Source organism: Callorhinus ursinus, unplaced genomic scaffold (assembly GCF_003265705.2).
Source record: "Callorhinus ursinus isolate GAN/ISIS: 27379988/994484 unplaced genomic scaffold, GSC_fseal_2.0 scaffold23, whole genome shotgun sequence".
NCBI lineage: Eukaryota > Metazoa > Chordata > Mammalia > Carnivora > Otariidae > Callorhinus > Callorhinus ursinus.
In genome coordinates, this window is record NW_027397085.1 from 14,241,743 (window position 1) to 14,257,709 (window position 15,967).

Sequence of the window (15,967 nt, forward strand, 5' to 3'; positions counted from 1 at the left end):
GGGGTATTTTTTCTAAATGTCCCCTTCCTATCCCAGGCTGATTCAGCCATTTCTCAAGTACAGGATTCTCCGATGCCTTCTCCTGTTAGCGGGCTTTACAGGAACAGGGGCGATGTGTCCACCTCTACTTTGCCTCAGGGGAAGCTTCCCAAATGAGTCTTTTCTGTTCTGTTGCCCCCTGGTCTGGGCAAGTTCCCCCTTTCTTCCTCACCCACACTCTTGGTGTTTACGTCTGCCTCCTTTGGTTCTGGAGGTTTCCAGATGCCCAGGATGCTCGCGTGATTATCCTTAATTACTGGGTCAGCTCACCAGGATGACCCTTCCTCTCTTCTTTCTAGTCCTCAAGGCAGAATGCTCTTTTATCTTACCCACTTGGAAAACTTCAGGGAGCCCTCTTTTTTTCCAATTTAAATCTCCCCTCTGCCCGCTGCCCTCCCTGCCTACCCCTTCCTCCAGCTAGTGTTTAATTGGAAAGGATTTATGCATAGGCTTTGTGTAGTCCCAGTCTCAGGCTAGCAGTTTCTTTGAGTTTTGTTCTTTCTTCCGTTCTGGCCAGAAGGAAAACAATGGCCTTGAGTATTGGCTGAGAAAGCAGAAGGGAACAGAACCTACACGGATTAAGATTTCAAGATGTAATCCCGATGCCGTACAGATTTTCTTCCTATTTCTCCTGTCAATTTAAGGTGACTTTGAAAATGACTTTGAAGGAAGCTGCTAGCAAATCTTGGTTTGAAAATGCTTTTGTGATCTCACCATGAGCCCATGCTTTTCTTTATCTGTAGCCTTTCTCAATAACCTGGGACTTGGCTGAACAGTTTGGAAATCCCTGGAAAAGGGCTCCTTCAAGCTCTGAAAAAATGGTCCTTGATTTTTTTTTTTTTTTTTGTCTTTGGGATAGGAAGAATGCTGCTCTTTTTTGGCCCTTGGTAATTTTCTAGAAGGAATAGTTCTGTGGCAGCTCCTTGTGCTACAGTGTATCACTTTCCCAATACAGAGGGTGACATTATAGACTACCTGTCTTCACTGCATTAGGGGTCCTGTATTGGCAAGGGACTTATTCTAAGACTGCTAATGGGGAGGAAAATTTTTCAGAAGAATGACAGGGAAGAAGGCTTCTGCGTTAGAGTCAAGAGTCAAGAGTACTGGTCTTAGAACTCTCTCTAGCCTCTTGCCCGGTTGGGCCTCCACGCTGAGTTTGTGCGTCTGCAAAGCCAGGACCTTGCATGTCTGGATCTGGACAAGGGTGAGGTGGCATCAAGGTTTGCCTTTAATAATAAAAGCCCTTCACAGCCTGTTGATTCAAATCAAAGGGATCCACGTTCGTTTTCACATCTCACTGATTATTTTGTATATGGCGCTGCATTGTTCATTTAGGCTCAAAATTGCATCCATATATTTCCAGCTTTCCATGATCTCTTTTGCTTCATTTGCTCTTCTGAAATATTTCCAATTATCTGGGTGCCCAATTGTTCGTGAAGTGGTCGCTCAGTTTGTGCCGAAAAGGCATTTTTAGAAAAAAAGATTTATCGTCATCGTCGTGTTATATGCTGATTTCAAAAAGACCCAACCATTTAAGCTCATTGAGATATTAAATGATTTTGCTTTTTCCAAACTTTGAAATAATCTCTCCTTTAAATCTTTTAGTGATTCTTCTTTTGTGGTTGATGAGGAAGACCTCAACCGATGAGTTGCAACGAGAGAATATTCTATCAGATCAGCCAGCAGCCAGGGAACTTGAATGGAGGAACTAGCTTCAGGAACAACTAAACCTTTCGTTCATACACCAAGAGATTCAAGTGGCATAAGTATTCTTTGGTAATGGTGGCATCAATCAGAATTTAAAATGCCATTCTGAGCTGAGGGTCTGGAGACATCTTTCTCAGCCTCTAGTTACAGACTCTGGACCCCCGGTGTTTCCTCATACAGTCAACAGAGGTATCTGAAAAGAACTTGCAGTGCCTCATGGTCTCAGAGCAAACTGCGGTCAGAATCACTTTAGGTGAGATGTGGGATCCATGGTATTTTGTATTTGTCAGATCAACTGATACTGGACATAGGGGGAGGCCCTGAGTGATAGCACTGACCTCAAAATATCTAGCAAAGCTCGGACCCTGCAGTGCTCAGGGCCACTGCTAGGACAGAGAGTGACTTGGTGCAAATGCCGAAAAACCCACTTCTTGGGGCAAATGAATTACAAAACAAACCCCCTTTCTTCAGGGGTGGATGCAGCCCCTCTGGGAGGCCAGGCTGGATTTCAGCCCAGGTACATTTGTGTAGGGGTCTGGTGCATGCCCTGGAGGGTCCTGGTTGACGGTCCTGGCAAGAGTGTTGCAGGAAGGACAAGATGCTACAAGCAGAAAGGAGGCCAGAGTCCGATGATAGGCTGGAAGGAGGGAGGAAAGAGAAATAATGGATTCTTCCCAGGAATAGTCCCGGGTACTGACAGAGTGGGAGGAAGTTGAAACTGGGAGGGTGTTGTGAGCCATGGGGACGGGCAAAGGGCTTTTCCTCCTGTAAGACTTGCTTGGAATGCCAGTCTTGGAACCTGAAAGGAGACATCTGTTTCTTGGCACCCACACTGTCCCTGTCTGTCTTCCTAGCTTTCCCGGGGCATAAAGGGTCATGGCCACCAAATGCAATCACATTTTTTTAGATTAGACCTTATTTATGCTTAAAATGATAGATTCAGGCAAGTAAAAATCTAAATGATGTTTGAGATGTCTTCTCTATGTTCTTTCGCCTGTAGTACTCTATTTTTTTTGTGTTCTTGTAAATTCTCCCTACCCCTCATACCTAGCTCAGGGCCCACCATCTGCTGAACCTTCCTGATTACTCCAGTTCCATGCACACTTCTCTGAACGTCCATTATACTCTGATCGGCACCACAGATTTATTGTTCTCAAGCTATTTTATGTCTTTAAATGTTTTTCTTCCACAAGACTGTCAGTTTTCTGAGGGCAGGGACTGCACCTGCATAACTGTACTCACATCTCCGATGTGTCTCGCAAATAGGAAGCATTCACTAAAGCTTTAGGCTCCTGGTTTGGCTAATGCTGGAAATGAACACCTCAATATACACTTTTCAATTACTCGTGATAGTTGAAGAGCAATATGTTATGAAACACAAAACCAACACACAACCCTAAAAATCTTGCAGTCCATTGTTTTCACTTGCAACCTCATGAAGCCTTCGACCAGAGCTAACTCACACTGCTGGTGTATCACAGCATTCTCCTTTGCCAGCCGTCTCCCTGGACCATATGTGAGACCTACCTCTCCTGGCAAGACAGGAAGTGACATCAACGTGGGAGGGAAGTAGGATCCATGACCAGATCCCTGCCTGGAGAGGGCACTATGGGGCTGAGGAAGAGTTCCTCCATCCTGGTCCTTACTAGAATCAACTGTACGTACACCACCTGTTCATGAGGTATTTCTGACCCACTACCTGAATGATTCTGCTCTTTAGGGGGAAGACAGAGGGCAGCCACAATGAAAAGTACCTGCTCTGTCTGGTCTCCTTCAGGCTCTATCCCTCACCACGCCAGGCTGTGTGTCTCAGAGAATAAAAGGTGCCTACATGGGAAGTGTACCCCGGGGAAGGGAATGCTCAAGAGCCCTGCTTCATTTACCGTAACCCAGTTTTTGGACAAACTCCTGGCTCCAGAACCAAGGTCGCATGGGTCACTGGGAAAGGCAGGGTCAGAACCCAGAACCTCCAAATCTGAAACCTGGTGGGACTCCAGTTCATTCCTTTCTAAATATAAAATTGAAGTAATTACTGATCAAATGTGCCACTGAGATGAATAATGAAAAGCTAATAATTGTTTTCCTTCCCTTTTAAAGAAACACACCACACTTAGACACCCATTTACAGATATTTTCAGTTAAAATGTCACACAATATTTGTTATATCAGCAGGAGAATGGAAATTGAGTTGGCAGTGAAGCATTGCAGTGACAACTGTTACCTTGGAAACTGTAGTAAGCAATCATAATTACAATTAGCAAGACTTGCACAAAGTATACATAAATATTCACAGGCCAGGGATGAGGGTCACATACACCAGACAGCAAAGGAAATGGTGGGACCGTCGTTTCTTTCTCTTTGACACGTCCTTGCACAGATTTGGGTTCTGTTACCACATATCGCAACTTCTTCGAATTTAGGTAAATTTATTTCCTTTTGTGCTTGTTTTGGGGCTTGTAACATAATGACATCTGACACACAGCAGATTACTTGGAAGCTTCAACTGACCCTTAGTTGAAGTATGACCAGTCCTAAATGGACTTTTAAACAAAGCCTGATCTCACAAGAAAAAAAGGCAATTGTAAATAATAAACGGTGCCATAGCCCCATTACAAGGGAGCTCTAGGGAAAAGTGCTGCAACCCAGAAAGAATGGTTAAAACCTGTGATTTAATCAGCCACCGCAACTGGACTCTTGGCTTCTTCTTTATTGCCATGGAAGTGTCCCCTTTGATTCAGACTTCCCTGTCAAATCACGAAAGAAGTTGGAAAAAGAGTGAGTGATGGAATTGTTTTCACTCAGACACACCAGGAGTGTCCTGGCCTCTGTGAAATTTTTCACGACCAAGGGAGAAAAGGCAGTTCGGTCAACAGTGTGTGTGAGTCAGTATTTCTGTACACTTGTAGGAACAAAGCGTTGAAGGTAAATAAATCTTCATAGCAAAACCAGTACTATTTTCAGGGCCACAGGGCATACCAAAAACTCTTCTCCTGTACACAGTAGAGTTTTCTGTTCAGCTTGTCTGAGCATGTTGGCTGCCTGGGGCTTTCTGGATAAACACACGTTGCAAGTGGTTGCCATGATGTAAGGGGCAATGAGGGGGAGAAATGTTGATGTGCTTCCTTTGAGAGCAGAGGTCTTGACCTGAGCTTGAAGGAAGTCTGCTAACATGAATACAAGAAAGCGACCTTGGCATAGATGCCAAAATAATTGGAAGAACTCACATTTCAGGCAGTAGCATGTGTATGGAGTAGTGGGGAAGGATGGCGGAAGTGAGGACGGCAGATGGCCGACAAACTGTCTTCCTTCTCTAGCTCACAACGAGCCCTATGTGTGCTTCCTAGGGGGGCCCTGTGCTCTTGGCAACAAAGGTTAAGTCATATGCCATGCCTCCCTCTGACCCATGAGTTAGGAACTGATGACTCTGCTCTTTAGGAGGGGCAGTATGTGCTGGACCAAAAGTCAGCCATGGTGCTGTACATCTTCTTCCTAATGTCCCCAACCCTTAACACGTTAGGTTGCCTGTCTCACAGAATAGAATAACAGGTGACTGGCATGGTGTGGGATCCCAGCAGTCATAACCATGTTACAAATAGGACAAGTGACATGTATTAGGTTCCCCCATCATAATTCAATGCAAGGTAGGGAAAGAAACTTGTTTCAGTTAAAATGAAAACTTCATCTATTACCTTCTGCTTTAACTAGAGTTGTAATTACTTATTTGAAGCCCAACACTGGGCTAGGTTCTGTAGATGAGGCAAAAGAAGGATGTCAGGGCTTCTTCCTTTAGAAGAACTTATGATCTAGTTGGGATGAAGGGCTTAGGAAACCCAAACAATTAGTAAAGCATATGATACCTACCAACTATCATCAAGTATGAAAGTGTTCAGCAAGTGAGAGATTGTTAAGGTCTGAGATCATTGGGAAAGACATCAAGAAGTTGGCACTTGGAAAAGGCCTTGTACATTGTGGAACTGGTAGAGATAAACAGTGCTCTCACACGTGTGTGTGTGTGTGTGTGTGTGTGTGTGTACGGGAAGGGGGCAGGGCTGAAGAGTGCCAGGAGGAGGCCTGTTGAGCACAAAGCCAAGAGAACTACTACAGCAGAGCTCAGGACAGCCACCATTTTAAGACTGTGCTGGTCTATGGGAATGATGTCCCAAATGGCATCTGGGTTTTTGCTCTCTGAAGCTCTTTCCTGTTGGAAATCTCTACGCTCAGTACTTACTTGTTCTGCTCTGAATCTGACTTCAGCAATTTGACCCTTGACCTCTCTTCTACCTTGACTTTCCTATCATTTCTTTCCCCTCCCTTTTCCCTTTTTTTCCTATACCCCTTTTATTAACATAAGAATACAGTGATTAACTGCAGAGTCTATGACTAGAGACTATTAGTGCATAACCATGATCAGTTCTTAAATAATGTCCCCAACACAACATAAGGTAGTCATACGGTAAATAACACTAGGCTGCCAGTAATTGAGAATCTACCATGTCCTTAGTAACTTATTTTAAAACTCATGTTATTAGAGAAATACATCCATGTGGAAAAAAAAATCACACAGAAGAATTTATGATGAAAAGCAACAATCTTTCAATCTTTCTTTCTCCATCCCAGTCCAGTCTCCAGAAGCAACCTCTTGTATTCATGCCTTTGAGTTCAAGCCTTCTAATAATTACCTACATACCTCTAAATAATATACTTCCATTTCTTGATTTTTTTTTTAGCTTTAGGCAATATATGTTGACTCTCAGCCATGAAAGACCAAGACTTAGTTCATTTGTATTACACCCCACCTGTCTATTCCTGCAGTGTTTGATCTTTATATTGTTTACTTTTGAGTTATTTTATTAGATAACTTTGTGATATTAGGTATTATACTTATATCTCTCTGATTCCCACTTTATCCTCTTTATTACATTTCTCTATTTTACCCCTCCCTTGCCAACTCCCACCTCATCTCAGCCATGTCTTCACTTTTACATTTTCAAGATGGTTAACATTTACATCTGCTCTGAAACAATAATTAACTTTTATGAGATTTTGCTATAGATTGAAAATCAAAGAACAGCACTGACATTATTATAACTATGTGAATATTGCTCACTGCAAAGCCAAGTTGTATGTTAGGATTTCATTTCCTCCTTTATGAGCTCAATGAAATATCCTCTGGGCTACTCAAGATACAATGGTTGTAGCTTTAAGGTCAAAAGTTTTCTCTTGCCTTACATTGCTAGGATTGCTTGAAGTTGTAGAATGCTTCAGAGTTGAATGACGAGTTTCTCACACATCTTTTGATTGTTGCTTCTGTTGCTCTTTTTCCCCCGGAGTTTCTAATGGACTCATTGCCCATTCATATTTACAAGAAAAGGACTAAGTAGGTGATACAGATTTCCTCTGCCCTATACAGGAAGGTCTTCTGCTGGATCACAGTGTACAGGATGGGGTCCATCAATGGCAGGTTTTGCTCTGGGGTAAGGGGGCCAGAACCCTCACCTCAGGTCAAAATGAGGAGAACATATCTCTGGGCAAAAACATCCAACACAGACTCTTAGCTTCTCGAATCAATGTTTATTCAGTTTCCTTAAAAAGGAGCCCACCAGAATTTTTATCAGGGATAAATGCTGGGCTGTGTGTAGCAAGAGGGGAGAAGGAGGGGGAGATGGCGCTCCCTAATACAGCTGTTTTGTGTATGGATGTTCAAAGAATACTCTTTGTTAGCCCAATGTTTTACCATGCCCTCCTGTCTTAAATGCCAGCTCTAGGCTTAGAGGCTTACAAGGGATGCTCTGGCAGATCTCTGTAATCTCCTACCTCAAATGTTTGGGAATGTGGTTCCATGTCTCTGTTTCATCTATCGGCATGTCCCCTTCTGCTTTTCATCTACCAGAAATCTGTTTGAAATGTCTTATCCACTGATTATCCACTTTCCCATTCTTTGCAGGGGTTCAGAAAATGGATGGGTATAAAATTCACTCACCCTCTTGAACAGGTCATACTTCTGTTCATGGCACCACGTTTGTCCCTTTATCTCTAAAACATTGAACTCTTCATACTAGTTTTCCATTGCTCCTGCGACAAATTACCCAAACACAGGGGCATAACACAAGTTGATTTCTCTGATATTTTGGGAGGCCAAAAGTCTGAAATGAGTTTTGTAGGGCTAAAATCAAGGTGTAAAATCAAGGGCTGGTTCCTACTAGAGGATCCAGGAGAGAATCTGTTCCTTGGCTCTTCCAGTTTCTCGTGGCTGCAAGCATTCCTTGATTCATGGCTACATCATGCAAACCTCTTGTTTCCATTGTCACATCCACATCTATCTCTCCTTCTGTAGTCAAATCTCCCTCTGTCTTCCTCTTACAAGGACCACTGTGACTACCTTTAGGGCCTGCCTAGATAATCTAGGATAATCTCCCCATCTCAAGACTCTCATATTAATCATGTCTGCAAAGCCCCTTCTGCCAAATAGGTAAGGTTCTGGGGATAAGGACCTAGATATCTTTGGGGGCCATTTCTCTGCCTACCATAGTCTTCCTTCATTTCTCCCTTTTTGTTACCACATATATCCAGTTAAGTAATTAGGGGCCATGGATTGACTGCTGCATTGGCTCTCAACTCTGAATGCATATTAGAATAAGCTGCTTTTAGAAAATACCATGGGGCCCCTGGGTGGCTCAGTCGTTAAGCGTCTGCCTTCGGCTCAGGTCATGATCCCGGGGTTCTGGGATCGAGCCCTGCATCGGGAAGCCTGCTTCTCCCTCTACCACTCCCCCTGCTTGTGTTCCCTCTCTTGCTGTGTCTCTCTCTGTCAAATAAATAAATAAAATCTTAAAAAAAGAAAATACCATAGTCTTGGCTTGATTTTGCAGCTAAGAGAATTAGAAGTTCTGGGGGGTTAGATCTGGGTATTATGATTATTTTTAAAAAACTCTTTGTTTTGGTAAAATTTCCAACTTATAGAAAAGTTGTAAGAAGCTGCAAAGAACTCACATATACTCTTGATTTACCAACTATTTACATTTTGCACCATTTTATCATTCCCTTAATTTTTTTTATGAGACTGAGTCCTTCACCCCTAGAAGTCCTTCAGTATGACTTCCTAAAAAGAAGACTATTCTCTTTCATAACCACCATGCCATTACCCAAATCAGGAATTTAACAGAGACACAAAGCAGTTTGCACTGCCCCCCTGGAATATACGCCATGATATCAGGAGTGTAACCCTGCTTTTCACTGTTTCCTTTTGCCTAGAAAATCTTTGCTCATTCCCTATTTTTAGACTTTGTGAATTACTTGTACTGTGTTTCCTGAATAGAGTATGTGTTTGGGTCTTGCTTTGTGAGTCAAATAGAGAATTTTTGAGCAAGCGAATTAAACCTTATACATATTTACTGACAATGTTGATGGTCTCAATTCTACTGTATTATTTTATGTTATTATTATGTTTATGTTATATTTGCTGTTTCTCTATATGGTTTGTTTTCATTGCTTTCAAAGTTATTTTGGTATTTAGAATGATACATATTTTTGTTTTGGAAATTATATTTGTATTTACACCTTTAAAAAATGCCCCTAGTCACACCCTTTTGGTGTGTTGGCAGGGACATGGAGAAACCGTAGCCCTTGTGTATCGTTGGTGGGATTGTAAAATGGTGCAACTGCTATGGAAATAGTATGGAAGTTACTAAAAAAATAAAAAATTGAACTACCATATGATCCAGAAATTCCACTCCCGGGTATATATAATCCATAAGCATCAAAAGCAGGGCTCTTGAAGAGATACTTACATGGCAGCACAATTCACAGTAGCTGAGAGGTGAAAGCAACCCAAATATTCAACTAGTGAATGGATGAACAAAATGTGGTGTATGTGGCATACAACGGAATACTGCTATGCAGCCTTAAAGACATGAAATTCTGTGACATGCTGTAACATGGGTGAACTCTGAGGCATTATGCCAGGTGAAATCAACCAGTCACAAAAGGACAAGTACTATATGATTCCACTGACCTGAGGGATGTAAAGCAGTCAAATTCGTAGAGGTAGCAGGTAGAATGGCGGTTCCCAGGGGCTCGCCAGTTGTTGGTTGGTGGCCATGGAGTTTCAGTTCTGCAAGATGGAAAGGTTCTAAAGATCTGTCTCACAACCAGGTAAATATACTGAACACTAGTAAACTGCACACTTAAACATACTCAAGATGGTAAATTTTATGATGTCTATTTTTATCATAATAAAAAACAAATGCCCTGAGCTCCCTGTTTTTAACGAACTCTTTCTATCTGCTTTCTTTTTAGTGTAAGTTTTACACGGTATCCTTGGATTCCCACCTACTGCGTCCACAAGAGTCAGCGAGTTGACGCATCAGTTTTAACACTATCTCCAGGTGGTTCTATGATGCAGCTAGAACTGAGTCACTGGGCAGCCCTCCCTTCCAGTCTGACATCACTATTCTATTCCAGCTTTCATCCCTCTTCCCATACTATTAATCTCCCTCTCTGGCTTTTCCCAGACTTCCTGTTGAATCCTTTCTAAATACTATGCCCATAGTAATCTCAGGAAAGGTCTACTTTGTGTCATGCTCTCCACTCTTAATGTCATTGATGGTTCTTTTGCCATGCCTCACACTTGGAATAGGTGAATTGATTTGGGTCACTTACCAGTCATGTGACCTTTGTTAAGTAATGTAAGGTGCCAACATAGTTGCTGAATCATAACAGGTGTTCAATAACCATCCTTCCATTCTTCCTCTGTTAAGGTCTGGTATCCCATTGTTCATGTCTGCCCACTCGCTCCCTAGACCCACCCTCCTGACCTCCCCCACCAACTGGCACAGCCGTCTTTGGGTTTTGAAACCAGACTTAACTTTTTTTTTTTTTTAAGATTTTATTTATTTATTTGACAGAGAGAGACACAGCGAGAGGGAACACAAGCAGGGGGAGTGGTAGAGGGAGAAGCAGGCTTCCCGCTGAGCAGGGTGCCCGATGCGGGGCTCCTTCCCAGGACCCTGGGACCATGACCTGAGCCGAAGGCAGACGCTTAACGACTGAGCCACCCCAGGCGCCCCGAAACCAGACTTAACTTTTAAGGCCAAATTCCAATCCCACCTCTTGCCTACACACTTCAGCCAGAAAAGATCCTGCTACCTTGAGCACCCACAGCACACTCTAACATGTGAAACCTTTCAGCCAAAGTTCACTTGTGTTCTGCCTTTTTACAAAAGTGTAAATAAACTTAACTAAATGAAAACAGAAACCCAAGGAAAGGTAAGGAATGGAGCAGAAGGAGCACTCCCTATAAGAGAATTGAGGAATTACATCATTTGCTTTGAAACATGTGGCCTTGCTTGAACAATTAATGGTTCAATATCCTTATGTTTTTTGGCAAGTTACACACTGTAGAAACCTATTGTATTGAAAGCTCAATGAGGGCAGGGTCTGTGTCTTAAGCATCTCTGTCCTCAATACAACATTGTTGGAAAGCAAAAATATTTCTTGTGTAATAGGGTCTATATATCTACTACAGCTGACAATGACTGAATGCTTATTATCTACTTGGCTCTGTTCAAAGAGCTTTACATTAAATCCTCACAGTATCCATGTGAAGTAGATCCCATTATTAGCTTCATTTTACTACTATAAGGCCCTGAAACTGAGGTTCAGAGCAGTCAAGTAGCGTGACCAAGTCTGCGCAGCAAGTATGTGGCAGAGGCTGACCTGGGGTATGAATTTGAAAGGTCTTTAGAATTCATGCTGCCCTGCCTGTCACTGCCTGTCATCGATGGGCGAACAAAATATAGTCATTTAATTATATGCCTGCAAACTATAATTGTTCCTATTTTGTTCCAAGATAGAGACCATATTGATATTTTCTGTTTCACTGAATTTCTAGGCAAATGGATGTCAATGGTCCCCTCAGGGCTGACCAGGTGGACGCGAGTGGACTGTGGGGTCAGCACCTCTGCATTTTAAAGCTGACCCTGCCACCTACTTGATGTGTGGTCTTGAACAAGTCACTTAACCTTTCTTGTTTCTCAGCTCCAACTTCTATTACGGGCATTTACATAGGATTTGTTGCCATAGTAATAGAAAATAATACTGACCTATCTCTCAGGAGTGAGTGTCATGGGAATTAACTAATTTACAGCTGTGAAGAGCTCTCAACATATGAACTGCTAAACAACAGTGAGATCCTAAAGAGAATTTAAAACACCATCAGCTTGTGGAGTGTGCCCATTTGATGCCCATCATTATATGTTTAACTATTAGCGTTACTACTCATAATAAACTTTTATGAGGTACTTTAGGTGGTTGAAGTGTTTTTATGAGAGCTAATTAGTTGTTCCAACCAGCTCTATGAGGTAGGTCAGTATTTTTATCATCCCTGTTTTGGAAATTACATTAAATTGGTGCATGCGTCATTAAAAAATGTTTAATTTCTAAGTATTTGGAAGCATTCTGTGATTGGAGAAAATTCTCATACAGCTATCACACCTAACATAAAGCTCCAATGGCAGGGCATTGGGAGAGCAGTGTTGTGGTTCCCAACATATAACACTGGCAAGTCTTTTCATTTTTAATTGTTTGATGTTTACACACTAATGATGTGGCCGTTTTTGTGCTAGGTTCTTCTGTGTATCAGTCAGGATGGATTTAAGAAAATATAGCCCCTTTTAGATATTTCAAAGAAGTTTCATACAAGAAATTGGTTATACATATTTTAGATGGGTTATAAAAGCAAACGGGAGAATTAGGTGCTGGGGGAATAATTAAAAAGAAGAGGTCATTCCTAGAAACTAGTAGCTTCGTGAACCAGTCCCACTTCCACAGCTGGGGGCAAAAAAGAGAGGAGATCAAGTTGGCAGAGTCCTGGAGCCCACTTGCTATTGGAAGAGAACCACGGAGAGAAGCGCCACTGTAGGAGCTAGAATCACAAAAGGAAGCAGCCACCTCCAGAGATGCTGGCAAACCAAGAGAGAAGAACAGTTTCTCCTCTGCCCCCACCTTCTGATGCTGGATCTGTTTCTACCAGGGCTTCCTACTGGTAGAAACTAATAGGAAGTCATGGGCGAGGGAGCCTGAGAACTGTGGGCTGTAGGTTTCTAGCTCTAGCTTCACACAGCTAAATGGAGAAAGGTGGTTGCAGGACTGAGAAAGAGCACGTAAGTAACTAGCCTGTCTTATAAGTTCACTAAGTTTTTCCTGGAGCTCAGGGAGATTCAGAAGCTTGCTCCATGGCCTTTATACCAGCAAGTGGTGGACCTGCCATTCAAGCTCAGGTTTGCTAACTTCACGTGTGTGGCATCTTCCCAGGGTGACCCTTGATCTCTCAGTCTTAGTGTGCTCACCGTCCCAATGGGGCTCCAGTGGCAGTTGGTTTAGCATGTTTATCTTGACCTGTCTTCAAGGGTGGAGTGAGGCTTCAATTAAATCGTGTACATAAAAATACTGGGTTGTCGTACTGCAACCCCAAAATGCAAGCAAGTATTGCTGTTTGTCAATAATGTTTGCAAAAATATTTGTAAACATAAATCCAAGATTAAGATGAGATTTCTTTTCCCTCAGAACATAGTTGGAGCACCTTACATTTAGACCATGGAGGAAAAGTGAGTGTGTGGGAGGACCACCTTTCACATGGTCGTTGCTATTCTTGTTGGATTCAAGCGGCGCTTACACAACAGATTAAAAAATTACTTGCAGCTCCTCATTTATTCTGATTGGCTTCTAAAAATGTTGCCAGGTTTCGGTCATACACTTATTTTAAAACCGGTATTGTTCCATGATTGCTAATAATCCTATAGTATAGAAAGGCAACTGAGATATAATACATGTTCATTAAATAGTTGGTGAAAAACAAATAATGGATGTCCAGTCTCCTGACTCCCACTCTATGAGTGGGCGTGCTAGTGGAGGAGAAGGAACATTTTGGCTGGGTAAAATGAGACCAGTCATTTATCTCTCTGACCCTCAGTTTCTTCACTGGTAAAACAGGAGTGCTTGCCCTCCTACCTAGGGTGTGAGTTTGAGGATCAATTGCTATAATGGGTATTAAAGTGTTCGGTAAAATTTAAAGTGCTGTACTGATGTCAAGGACAACCGCCAAGTTGTCTTGCTGCCTCCTGGGCCGTACAAAAATATGGCTTTTGCAAACATTGACGAATCCTTATGAGGAAACAAGACTGTGTAGCATCCTATCATCCGTCATTCCCCAATGTCATGAACTGTACTTAATGTTTATGCCCGCCCTTCCCCATCAGAGACAATGGAATCACTCTTATGGACTATTGTTTTCCCAAGTAACAGCCTTATCATTTGTATTGCTCTGAGAAATGCTATGTTGGAATCACTCACCCCAAACCCCTGCTTTTCATCAATCTCTTTTTGGCTGCAGAGCCCCGTAGAGGGAGACAATATCCAAATTGCTTTCAATCCAATAACTCACCCCAGACAACAATAAAAACAATGACAGAAGATCTCAACCCCAAACACTGGATGTTTAGTGACTCGTGTGTTGGATGATGAGCAACCATTTGCAGGAATTCTTGTACCACCTCTGATCTGTTTGTATAAGATGCTGGGCTGTAGTTGTCATCTCTGGGAGCCGTCTCTTCGCGTGGAAGTGATCCAGCTATTTTCCTCTCCATAGGCTTGAGACCACGATCCCCCCTTTGACTGAACTGGATTGGCAGGGACTCCAGCTCTGCTCCTTCTCCCTTCCCATGTGTCCCCAGAGGCCACTCAGGGTCAAAGGCACATCTTTAAATGAGGTCGAGGGCTGGGTCTGGCTCTCTTGGACAGATCCCAAGGTCTGGAGTCCATTCTTCTCCCCAGACTGATATCCTGGGCAGCAGTTAATCTTGATGTATTTCCTTCTGTCTAGTGGTCCTGATGTGACTGGAAGAGGGACCCACAGAACCATGTAATTCCTGATTTCTTGAACATCCCCTTTCATGTCCATGAACCTTACACAGGAATGTTTTATCATGCAACAATGAGAGAGTATGCATTTGTATCGACTAGAGCACAGTGATGAACAATAATGGCCCCATTAAATTCCACCCTCAATAATTCATGGGCTGGGAAGGAGCTGCAGGAGAGACCAGTTTGATTTCAACTCCTCAATGCCACAGATACTTCAAAAACAATTTGTGGGTAAATACTACAAGTCTCCAAAATTACTGTGCTTGCTAAAAGGCAACTATACCCAAAGGAAGCCTTTCTGTTTGAATTTAATTGATTTAAAATTAGCATTCCCTTTCTTTTGATGGCTCCGTTCTTGTTTACTGGGAAAACATTTGTAGCAAAACACATACTGCCTGTGTACCTGGGCATCAAATAGTCTCACCGGCAAATACTCCCCTCCCCGCCACAGCGCTTACATACATATTTGGCTCAGAGACCTGAACCACTCTCAAGGAACTATTCAAGTCTCCCAAGGAAATGCTATCTCGCCTTGCCAAGAACGATGCCGATGTCTAAAATCACCTTAGGGTATAGTCCTGTGGATATTCCTTGACCTCTCAGGCTACTGACCATGTGGAGAAGAGCAGAAAATAATTTGTTAAGGAAGTGTTACTGTTAGGCTGGATTGTTGGTTCCCCTTCTCTTTCTTGATTTTTGAAAGGATGGAAAATACGGGAAGATGGGGTGATTGGTTGTCTAATAGAGACTATTTGTCTAGAAACAGACTTTTGTGATTGTTGTAACGCCTTTGTTGTTTTGTTAGTTGAAAGAAGAAGATTCTCCAGGGAATTCACAGCATGCAGAAGATTCTAAGAAATGGGTGAGGGATGCACATGATCATTTGAAATAAAAGTTCTCATTTACCTTACGGTTCCTACTCCTCTAACAGTTTAAACACATATGTGTGTATGCGCATGCATGTGTGTGTATGTGTGTGTGTGTGTGCGCGCGCGTATGTATCTATATGTAAATATTTCATTGTGGACCATAAGAGAAAACAGAAAAAATAAAATAAATATCAGCTTTAGTCTTAGCACCCAGAGGTACTGTTTTAACATTTCTTCTAAGTAGACCTAAAACCTACAGTGTAATATTTTAGTAAAAAAGGAATCATATGGGATATCCTTTACATAATTTTAAATCCACTTCTATTCACTTATTGTATTAAGTGTGTATTTCCATGTTCCATGCTCTACATTATTATAATAATAGCTTTACAGAATGTCATCAAGTGATAAATCAGTCCCCTATTGTTAAACAT

The 15,967-nt window shown here is 42.2% G+C and overlaps 1 long non-coding RNA gene across 1 annotated transcript in view; it reads right to left on the reverse strand.

Moving 5' to 3' along the window:
* Positions 1 to 15,967, reverse strand: part of LOC141374924 (uncharacterized) — a 57,747-nt gene that overhangs the window by 34,675 nt on the left and 7,105 nt on the right. Inside the window, exon 2 of the long non-coding RNA XR_012382134.1 lies at positions 9,758 to 9,856. This is a non-coding gene — a long non-coding RNA (uncharacterized lncRNA). The remainder of the gene's footprint in view (positions 1 to 9,757; positions 9,857 to 15,967) is intronic.